This window comes from Schistocerca cancellata, chromosome 5 (genome assembly GCF_023864275.1).
Source record: "Schistocerca cancellata isolate TAMUIC-IGC-003103 chromosome 5, iqSchCanc2.1, whole genome shotgun sequence".
Taxonomy (NCBI): domain Eukaryota; kingdom Metazoa; phylum Arthropoda; class Insecta; order Orthoptera; family Acrididae; genus Schistocerca; species Schistocerca cancellata.
Window position 1 is genome coordinate 777133544 of NC_064630.1, and position 12266 is coordinate 777145809.

Below are 12266 nucleotides of genomic sequence, written 5' to 3' on the forward strand. Positions count from 1 at the left end.
CCGCAGCTGACCGGAGGGCTCACTGCTGACCGGAGGGCTCACTGAGTCACTCTTCCAGTATGACGTCTGTCAGTTCACATCACAGGCTGTGACAGTACATAGCAACCAGATTAGTGACTACAGCAAGACTAGAGTTTGCAATAGCAAGATTACCGATATTGTCTGCAACAGGACTATTACTGATGAGCTTGTACCACAACACATGTTGACTCTGTTAAAGTTAAGTAAATGTTCATGTGAATAGAGAACCGTATTAATCCAGGTGTCCATTTGTATTGCAGAAAGAGGATACCGGATACCCTTACCAACATTCTCTCCTTTGCTTTCTTATGGTACAGGAACCAACGAAAACCTTTGTGGTTAAGGCACAAAACCCTATTGATCTTCGTTTTAAGCAAAAGCTAGTTTATCACGCACCTCAAGGTGTATGACGTCACACTTATTGCACAATGTGTCGTACTGTGACACAATTTTGCAAGTACGAGGCGTGTTTTTTAAGTAAGTAACGTTTTGAAATTTAAAAAAAAAGACATACTAAGATATCTCAATAATTTAATTTTACATGAAAGCCTGTACCTTAATCTACATTTCTACATAATTTACGTCAATATTGAGGCACTTGTCATAACATTGTACCAGTTTTTGAATACCCTGCTCATAGAAATCGCCCGCCTGACTTGTTAACCACTGCATCACCACTGTTTTGACTTCGTCATCGTCTTGAAGACGCTGACCGCCCAGGTGTTTCTTCAAGTGCAGGAACAGATGGTAGTCACTGGGCGCAAGATCGGGGCTGTACGGAGGATGATCTAGAGTTTCCCATCGAAAAGATGGGACGAGATCTTTGGTCTGATTCGCCACATGCGGACGGGCATTGTCTTGCAGGCAGCAAAACGATGCCCTTGCTCAACTTCCACGGACTGTTGCTTTGATTCTGGTGTGACTTGGCCACCAACGTTTCACCGCCCCTAACAATTTCGCTTAAGAAATCATCAGCATCGTTGTGGTACCGCTCAAGGAAAGTCAATGCACTGTCTAAATGTTTGCTTTTGTGCACATCAGTCAACATTTTCGGTACCCAACGTGCGCACAATTTTCGGTAATTCAAGTGCTTGGTCACAATGCCATACAAAACACTATGAGAAACATTAGGAAAGTCATCCCGCAAGGAGGAAATCGTAAAGCGTCTGTTTTCTCTTTCCTTATTGTCCACTTCCTGCACCAAACTATCATTAACGACCGAAGGACGCCCACTCCGTTGTTCATCATGCACATTTGTGCGGCCAACTTTAAACGCTCTCACCCACTTTCTTACCATTCCATCCCTCATAATGTTTTCTCAGTCAACTGCACAGATCTCACGATGAATATCGATCGCTTTTAGGCCTTTAGCACTAAGAAATCTTATAACAGCCCGTACCTCACTGTCGGCAGGCCTAACGATTATCGGAGGCATCTTAAACACTCAGTACACAACGTAAACAAGGAAGAATCAGACCGTAATTGCGTCAGTGCGTAGATTAAGGTACAGGCTTTCATGTAAAAATAAAATTATTGAGATATCTTAGCACGTCTTTTTTTAATTTCAAAACGGTTCTTACTTAAAAAACACGCCTCGTACATTCAGTGGTATATGTGAATACCATCTGCAGAACGTGCTGAGAATAGGGTTAGCAGTAAAGAAGTAATAAATGTAGACGTCATGTCTGATGCTGAAGTTTTGCTGCGTGAATAGCGAAAAAGTAGTAGGTGATAAACTTTTCTCTTTCATAAAGTTGGGAGGGGAGGGGTATCACCGAGAGAAAGTTTTGCAAAATGGCTCGCATCTCGTGGTCGTGCGGTAGCGTTCTCGCTTCCCACGCCCGGGTTCCCGGGTTCGATTCCCGGCGGGGTCAAGGATTTTCTCTGCCTCGTGATGGCTGGGTGTTGTGTGCTGTCCTTAGGTTAGTTACGTTTAAGTAGTTCTAAGTTCTAGGGGACTGATGACCATAGATGTTAAGTCCCATAGTGCTCAGAGCCATTTGAACCATTTTTTTGCAAAATGTTTGAAATTCTGTGTGAATTTCGTTGGAAGGCGCTAAGTTTGATGAATGTGATCTAGGAAATTGGCGCGCCGTGACTCACACTGCCTCAAGTCACATATTCAGTTTCTAACTTTAATGCCTGATTGATTGTTTTAAACATTTAACGTAAGATTGTGCCTCTTAATTAGTAGATTGTGACAGCATTTCATATTCGTCAGTGAGTCCGCCCCTTGTGGTTTCGCGGTAGCGTTCTCGCTTCCCGAGCACGGGGTCCCGGGTTCGATTCCCGGCGGGGTCAGGGATTTTTCTTGCCCCGAGATGACTGGGTGTTGTTGTGTCGTCTTCATTATCATAATTCATACCCATTACGGTTGGAGGAAGGCAACGGCAAACCACCTCCATTCGGACCTCGCCTAGTAAAGCGGTGCGGGTCTCCCGTATCGTTCCCCTACGCTCTGTAAAGAAGCATGGGACTTCATTTCCATTTTCAGTGACTGTTATATCTAACACTGAGAATCACGTGTTTGTTACCCTTGGAACCCGTTAGATCAGCAAGCTGCATCTCGCATCTGCTGACCGTTTTAGACGTTTATTAAGGTGGACTCTGCCTGAAATTCTGCTACCCTAGAGTCAGCCTACTGTCTTTCAATTTCAACCATCACACTTCAGGTCCTATTCTTAAATTGGGACAAATTCATGGAGGAACGATACAAGACGAGGGTAGGATGTCCCGCGCATGATCAGATAATGAAAGGAAGAACACAAGTTCGGACAGGACAAGGCAGGCGAAATGATAAAAATAACTTGAGAATCATGGCTAGGACACAAGAACACAATTTGTAGAAGTCTGCAGCTACCAGCACGATTTATTTGGCTTATTACACTGGCACACGAGAAACAAACTGCAAGGACCTAAACGTAGAGGTTGTAAGTAGGCTGTTTAGGTTTTTTATGTTGGTAACGCTCTGTTTAGATTTTTATGTTGGTAACGCCACGTAGCGCTCTGTATGAAAATCACTGACTGTACTGTGTGCACTCTATGGCTGGCTGGCATTGTTGGAATATTCACTATTGTAGTGTTGGGCAGTTGGATGTGAACAGCGCATAGCGTTGTGCAGTTGGAGGTGAGCCGCCAGCAGTGGTAGATGTGGGGAGAGAGATGGCAGAGTTTTGAGAGTGGGCAATCTGGACGTGTGTCCGTCAGAAAAAGGAAATTTGTAAGACTGGATGTCATGAACTGATATATAATGACTTTTGAACACTATTAAGGTAAATACGTTGTTTGTTCTCCATCAAAATCTTTCATTTGCTAACTATGCCTATCCGTAGTTAGTGCCTTCAGTAGTTAGACTCTTTTATTTAGCTGGTAGTATTGGCGCTCGCTGTATTGCAGTAGTTCGAGTAACGAAGATTTTTGTGAGGTAAGTGATTCATGAAAGGTATAGGTTATTCTTAGTCACGGCCATTCTTTTGTAGGGATTATTGAAAGCCGAACTCGGTGAGATGATGATGATGTTTGGTTTGTGGGGCGCTCAACTGCGTGGTTATCAGCGCCCGTACAATTACCCAATCTTTGCTCAGTCCAATTTCGCCACTTTCCTGGATGATGATGAAATGATGGGGACAACACAAACACCCAGTCATCTCGAGGCAGGTGAAAATCCCTGACCCCGCCGGGAATCGAACCCGGGACCCCGTGCTCGGGAAGCGAGAACGCTACCGCGATACCACGAGCAGCCGAACTCGGTGACCGAGTGGTTCTAGGCGCTTCAGTCTGGAACCGTGCGACTGCTACGGTCGCAGTTTCGAATCGTGCCTCGGGCATGGATGTGTGTGATGTCCTTAGGTTAGTTAGGTTTAAGTAGTTCTAAGTTCTAGGAGACTGATGACCTCAGATGTTAAGTCCCATAGTGCTCAGAGCCATTTGATTATTGAAAGTCAGATTGCGTTGCGCTAAAAATATATTGTGTGTCAGTCTAGTGTTGATCAGAATAAATAAAAAGTGAAATGTCTGAGTACGTTCAGTTTTGCTCAGCTGTTTGAAAATCTAAGAACGTAGAGGTTTACCAGCACAGTAATCTATAAATTTTTCTGAGGGGATGTTTCAAGGTTCGATGTCTCACAGACAGGATAACCGGCCGACGTTAAAGTGCATACGCTGTCCAAGACCACAGCTAAAGTCGTTAACAGGTAGCGGCCGGTAGAGACAACATTCCATCGAGCTAGGACACAATAGAATGAGTGCTGGCGCCCGGTTGCAGCGGGTCGGCGGTCACGAAGTCCCGCCAGCTGACGTGACGTCATCTCCAGGGGGGCGTGGCCTCTTCCCAGAACACTTCTCGCGGAGTCAGCTCGTAGACTGCGGCGCCACCTCTGGTGAGGCCGGGAGGTAGGGTTACGTCTCCGACAGACAGCTGCACGCTGCTATCCGTGTCTGTTACCACACAATTTGTTCTTTGTCAGATTTCCCGTACTTGTTTCTACATGAGATCTACATCTGTATACTTCAGCCTCCTGTGAAGTACATGACAGACGGTGCTTCCCACTGTATTACTATTTGGGTTTCTTTTCATGTGGATCACGGGAAAAATGGCTGCTGAAATGTCCCTAGTTAACATTCATAGAAGACTGTAGAGGCAGGGCGGATCCTCTATGATCTCATTCCTTTCCCCCATCTGCTCCTATTCCTCGAACATATCCGCATCCTCTACACCTCCCGCCGTCTTGAACCCCCTCACCCCCTGGTTGCTCCTCTCCTCTCCCATGCCCGCCCCCTGCCACGTCTTCACCGTTGTGGCCCCCCTACCCTCCATCTCTACACCCTACATCTCCTTTCCCAAGGTGGCTTCCATCAACTCCCCCTCCCAGATGATGCCCTCTCTCCCTCCATTTATCCCTCCTATCAACTCTGATCCTCACTCCCCCTCCTTTCCTCTGTCCTTTCCTCTGTCCTTTCCCTGGGCTCCCTCTTCCCCCCTTCTGTCCTGTTTTCTCCCTACTAAACCTCTCCCTACCTCCCTTCTCCCCCCCCCCAACCGAGTCCTTTTGTATTCCCCTCCTCTGCCTACCCCACTCCCTGTCGCGTCTGCCCAGCGCCCCCCACCCCTCTTATGGGTCCTCATCCTCCATCAGCTCCTTTCCCGGCTCCCCCCCTTTTTTATTTTCCCATCATCCGTCCAGTTTCCCCCCACCTGCTCTCGGCTGTGGTATGTCACATTTGCCAACTTTGTAGTGCAGTGTTCCAGTGACTGTTCAGTGTTGTTCGTCTTTCTCGTGTTGCGAACAGAAACCATGCTGTTGCTGGGTGTGAATTTTATGTCTTTTGCGAACAGAAACCAGACTGTCGCCGTGTTTTTTTTTTAATTGTCTGTCTATTGTGATGATGATGATGATGATGTTTGGTTTGTGAGGCGCTCAACTGCGTGGTTATCAGCGCCGTACAATTACACAATCTTTGCTCAGTCCAATTTCGCCACTTTCCTGGATGATGATGAAATAATGAGGACAACACAAACACCCAGTCATCTCGAGGCAGGTGAAAATCCCTGACCCCGCCGGGAATCGAACCCGGGACCCCGTGCTCGGGCTGTCTATTGTTTTACCTGTCTGCTTTGTCTGTATTTTCTTAGTGTCATCATCCCTCTGTTCTTTGTTTTAAGTTCCACGATTTCTTTTCGCCATGTTACTCTTTAAGTCTCCGATTTTACCGCTTGTTTTTATTATTTATTCTCTTCATCTTTCTACCAAAGTCTGTAGGCTGAAGAGCGGCATACTAAGCTGCTGCCAGCCCGCTCCCCTTCGGGGGGACTTGAAATTCAATAAAGGAAAAAAAAAAGTAGAGGCAGGTAACTCGCGTAAATCAGATAAGCATAGCGGTCGTTATGCAGACGACATGGGGGAGGGACAACGGTGTACATACACTGACGGAAAAAAATCGCAGGGCCAAAAAATAATTAATGTAGAGTAATGAAATTTTGGGAATACACTTGTCTGGGTAACACATCTAAGTGATTAACATTGCAAGATCGTAGGTTAATATAAGAGCGAGATAAGACATTACAAATGTGAAACGCTGGTACATTAATCACCGGTAAAACCGCCAGAATGTTGAATGCAAGCATGCAAACGTCCAAGCCTTCTGTTGTACAGCTGCCAGATGTCAGCTTGTGGGATGGAGTTCCACGCCTGTTGCTCTTGGTTAGTCAATACAGGGACAGTTAATACTCTCACTGGCGCTGAGGCAGAACCGGCTTTCTTCGGAAAACACGACAGGCCTCCACCCTGCCCTCCAGTGACTTCTCGGGTGACACCACTGCTCGGTCCTTGGAGAAAAGCCGAGCCCCGGTCACCTTGCCTCTACTAGCGTAACTCTGGCAGCACTGATAAATAGAAGGGATAGAGTAGCGTATGCAAGACTCGGAAAATAATTTATGGTTACAGAAAAGAATAGCTGAGACTCAGAAATCTAATTGGGAAATAGAAGGCATTTCTGTGCATGCGTTAATACATACCACCACCTTCATGAGAGTAAAAATAATTATTGGAGATATTAAAGCAGCATCGAGTGGAAGGAGTTGCAAACAGAGAAGTGCTACTATCAAAAATGTGAGAACTGTGATCCGGATCATGGGAAAATCTCACATGAATTGCACTCCCTGAATGAATTTCTTTCTAACTCCAGTGTTTCGTCTCTGTATCAACGGGATAACTGAAGAAGGAATGAAAAGAATAAAAAAGATATATATATATATATAAATTTATTTTTGAGTCATCAGTCTTCTGATTGGATTGATGCGGCCCGCCACGAATTTCTTTCCTGTGCCAATCTCTTCATCTCAGAGTAGCACTTGCAACCTATGTCGTCAATTATTAATCTTCGTTGATCCAGTCTATGTCGCCTGGCCACCAAGAGCTGTTGCATAACGATTTGATTCACGGATCCAGTTATATGGCTCCTTCCGCGTATAGCATTTTTACGGCTATGATGTGTGGGGCCTAAGATGGCATCAATGTAATGCCGAAACTGGTAGCATATAAGAAGTAAATAAAATAAATTTCTACAATACATACGGCTGTTGGTAAATTATTGCATCAAGAAGTCGTCAATTATTTGCTGGACGTATGCCAATTTCTGTCTTGCTCTACAGTTTTTGCCCTCTAAGTTCTCTCTAGTACCCCAGAAGTCATTCCCTGATGTCTTAACAGGTGTCCTATTACCCTGTCCCTTCTCCTTGTCAGTGTTTTTCACATATTCTTTTCCTTCTCCGATTCTGCACAGAACCTCCGCATTCCTTACCTTATCAGTCCACCTAATTTTCAAAATTCGTCTGTAGCACCACATTTCAATGCTTCGATTCTCTTCTGTTCGCGTTTTCCAACAGTCTATGTTTCACTACCATACAATTCTGTGCTTCAAACGTGCACTTTCAGAAATTTCTTCCTAAAATTGAGGCCTATGTTTGAAACTAGCAGAGCTCTCTTGGCCAGTAATGCCCTTTTTGCCAGTCTGCTTTTGATGTCCTACTTACTTCGTCGCTGGTTATGCTTCTGCCTAGGCAGCAGCGAATCGTATCAATGATATCAATGATTATATACTGTGCGTATTTGTGTTTCACGGATGTATTAATCGTACTAATGGAAAAGCCTATGTTCGTATATTTACATTCTGAAACAGAAGAAAAATCCTTTGTATTTGTCTATGTATATGCAAGTTGCAACTTGTATAAGTAAGAACTTGAGGACAAAGCTTCTCCCGAGAAGGGAGGTGTAATGACCGAGTCATGAACGGTTGCCAAAAGATTTTTTTAAAACCGTATTTTCTACATCTACATCTACATCCATACTCCGCAAGCCAGCTGACGGTGTGTGGCGGAGGGTACCTTGAGTACCGCTATCGGTTCTCCCTTCTATTCCAGTCTCCTATTGTTCGTGGAAAGAAGGAGTGTCGGTATGCCTCTGTGTGGGCTCTAATCTCTCTGATTTTATCCTCATGGTCTCTTCGCGAGATATACGTAGGAGGGAGCAATATACTGCTTGACTCTTCGGTGACGGTATGTTCTCGAAACTTTGACAAAAGCCCGTACCGAACTACTGAGCGTCTCTCCTGCAGAGTCTTCCACTGGAGTTTATCTATCATCTCTGTAACGCTTTCGCGATTACTAAATGATCCTGTAACGAAGCGCGCTGCTCTCCGTTGGATCTTCTCTATATCTTCTATCTGGTACGGATCCCACACTGCTGAGCAGTATTCAAGCAGTGGGCGAACAAGCGTACTGTAACCTACTTCCTTTGTTTTCGGATTGCATTTCCTTAGGATTCTTCCAATGAATCTCAGTCTGGCATCTGCTTTACCGACGATCAACATTATATGATCATTCCATTTTAAATCACTCCTAATGCGTACTCCCAGATAATTTATGGTATTAACTGCTTCCAGTTGCTGACCTGCTATTTTGTAGCTAAATGATAAAGGATCTATCTTTCTGTGTATTCGCAGCACGTTACACTTGTCTATATTGAGATTCAATTGCCATTCCCTGCACCATGCGTCAATTCGCTGCAGATCCTCCTGCATTTCAGTACAATTTTCCATTGTTACAACCTCTCGATACACCACAGCATCATCTGCAAAAATCCTCAGTGAACTTCCGATGTCATCCACCAGGTCATTTATGTATATTGTGAATAGCAACGGTCCTATGACACTCCCCTGCGGCACACCTGAAATCACTCTTACTTCGAAAGACTTCTCTCCATTGAGAATGACATGCTGCGTCCTGTTATCTAGGAACTCCTCAATCCAGTCACACAATTGGTCTGATAGTCCGTATGCTCTTACTTTGTTCATTAAACGACTGTGGGGAACTGCATCGAACGCCTTGCGGAAGTCAAGAAACACGGCATCTACCTGTGAACCCGTGTCTATGGCCCTCTGAGTCTCGTGGACGAATAGCGCGATCTGGGTTTCACATGACCGTCTTTTTCGAAACCCATGCTGATTCCTACAGAGTAGATTTCTAGTCTGCAGAGAAGTCATTATACTCGAACACAATACGCGTTCCAAAATTCTGCAACTGATCGACGTTAGAGATACAGGTCTATAGTTCTGCACATCTGTTCGACGTCCCTTCTTGAAAACGGGGATGACCTGTGCCCTTTTCCAATCCTTTGGAACGCTACGCTCTTCTAGAGACCTACGGTACACCGCTGCAAGAAGGGGGGCCAAGTTCCTTCGCGTACTCTGTTCCTTAGCGATAAGCCTTGTAACTTGGATGGAGACAAACGACGCCAGTCGCTTTCGTCAGTTCGGTGTGTGATCATATGCATTAAAGACCCGGTGACTGCGATTTGGACGCAAAAGGCGAGGCAGTCGCGCACCATCTGTTCGCAAACGGGCCGAAACGCAGTATACCTGTATAGAGGCGACGAGCACTGCGCACTTCCAGCCACCAGCAAATATCGACCGCGGCGTACACATCGAAACCACCACCTCGAATGATTAACATCCGAACTTATGTTAGTGAGAAAACTTGCCCTGTATGTACCTCTGGACTGTAGTTAGCGATTTTCTTTGTATATTTACCGATGAGGCCTGTTCTAAAAACTCCGGAACATTCGCAATTTCGCGCTAATGTTGTGTTTGAGCGAAATGCGGTTGGAATCCCTGTACACGCCTGTGTTTAATGTGTAATTACTGGAAGTTTCATTGTTGTATGTCTGTTAGTTATTGTCCAGTGTAGCACTGAGTAGAACGTTGTGTCTCACAGTTTGCGAATTTCGAGATGGCAGAATTGGAGGGGCAACGCGTCTGCATTAAATTTTGCGTGAAACTCAAGTAAATCTTTACACAGACATACCAAATGATGCAGGAAGCCTACAGTGATTCAAATGGTTCAAATGGCTCTGATCACTATGGGACTTAACATCTATGGTCATCAGTCCCCTAGAACTTAGAACTACCTAAACCTGACTAACCTAAGGACAACACACAACACCCAGTCATCACGAGGCAGAGAAAATCCCTGATCCCGCCGGGAATCGAACCCGGGAATCCGGGCGTGGGAAGCGAGAACGCTACCGCACGACCAACAGCGGGCGTGGGAAGCGAGAACGCTACCGCACGACCACGAGCTGCGGACAACAGTGGTGTGTGCTTAAGCCACACCCGGTGTTACGAATGGTTCACACGCTTTGAAAACTGCCGGACAGAAGTTAAACATGACCCTCGTTCAGGGCGTCCGTCAACGTCTGCCGATGACGATCATGTCACGAACGTCAACAAAATTCTGCGTGTCAGTCTGACTGTCCGAGAGATTGCAGAGGAATGTAAAATTTGAGTTGGATCCTGAAACAGCATCTTGGAATGCATCGTATTGCCGCGAAGTTGGTTTAAATGTTCAAATGTGTGTGAAATCTTATGGGACTTCACTGCTAAGGTCATCAGTCCCTGAGCTTACACACTACTTAACCTAAATTATCCTAAGGAGAAACACGCACACCCATGCCCGAGGGAGGACTCGAACCTCCGCCGGGACCAGCCGCACAGTCCATGACTGCAGCGCCATAAGACCGCTCGGCTAATCCCTCGCGGCACAAAGTTGGACCCACGGCTAATGAGTCAAGACCCGAAAGACTTTCGCCTGGCAATCTGTGAAGAGTCTTTGGATCGTGTGAATGAGAACGAGATGTTCCTTAAGAGCATCATAACTGGTGATGAGATGTGAGTTAGGGTTATGATGTCGAGACACTGAAAGGACAAGCGAAGATTTGGAACGGTAGACGAGATAAAAGAAAATTTGCACACAGCACTTAACGCGATCCAGCGGAATGTGTAGCGAGACTGCTTCCGGAAGTGGAAACGGCGTTAGGAGCGGCTTATTAGTTGTGGAGGAGAGTATGTCGAAGGAGACCATGCACAATAAGTAAAATGTAGGCGTAGAAAAATTTTGTGGACGAAGCTCCGGATTTTTTTGAACAGACTTCGTATATGTGCCTACATCTGGTTGCCACTTCCATCCTGACGTGTAACTGAACATAACGGTTGGACTAGAGTAATAGTTATTATCTCCATTCGCGATCCGCGGTCTGAAGATTATCTTTAGACGTTGCTGTGTGTCCCTAATCATAATAGAGCTATAGCCCGGTGTGGCCATTTGTTTCAGTAATTGGTTGGAGCATCTAATAATAGCACCAGGCAACAAGCTCCGTCTGCATTTTTTTATTTATGGTAAATATATCGCAGGACTCAACTTAGAAACCAGTGTCCGCGCTCTTGGTCACGTTTGTATAAACACGTGAAGAAGCAATGAAAAGCGTATCGAAAACTACCCAGCGACTCATTTCCGTATTAACAACTTACCTACCTCCTCAGACTAAATATCCGGGTCGTTCTGTTCTGCCTGCCATCGCAGAGACCTAAAAACCTCAGGTTGACCTCCGTATCCGTCTAAACGTCGCACGTAGCCGCTCGTGTCCCAAAAAACTGATGACCTAGAATCCCACGTCACCTCCAAGCTGATTGTGAGACTCAAAGAAAGTACGTTGCGACCCATGCTGGGTTACGTCAAGAAGACGCTACTGCGTAGTTACCAACAGCAGTTTAAAAAAAGAAGGAGCTCAGAGGACTTCCTGTCCGCGATTACTGATAAAAAAAAGAGTCGGCAACGTGTCCTTTACCTGCAGTTTCCGGCCAGTTTTGAAACGCCTACACAGCAGCACACGACTGCATTTGTTTTCCAATGAGAACACGTTATCTATAGAAGGAAGGCATCAGAGATATTAATCTACACTCCTGGAAATTGAAATAAGAACACCGTGAATTCATTGTCCCAGGAAGGGGAAACTTTATTGACACATTCCTGGGGTCAGATACATCACATGATCACACTGACAGAACCACAGGCACATAGACACAGGCAACAGAGCATGCACAATGTCGGCACTAGTACAGTGCATATCCACCTTTCGCAGCAATGCACGCTGCTATTCTCCCATGGAGACGATCGTAGAGATGCTGGATGTAGTCCTGTGGAACGGCTTGCCATGCCATTTGCACCTGGCGCCTCAGTTGGACCAGCGTTCGTGCTGGACGTGCAGACCGCGTGAGACGACGCTTCATCCAGTCCCAAACATGCTCAATGGGGGACAGATCCGGAGATCTTGCTGGCCAGGGTAGTTGACTTACACCTTCTAGAGCACGTTGGGTGGCACGGGATACATGCGGACGTGCAGAGCACGTTGGGT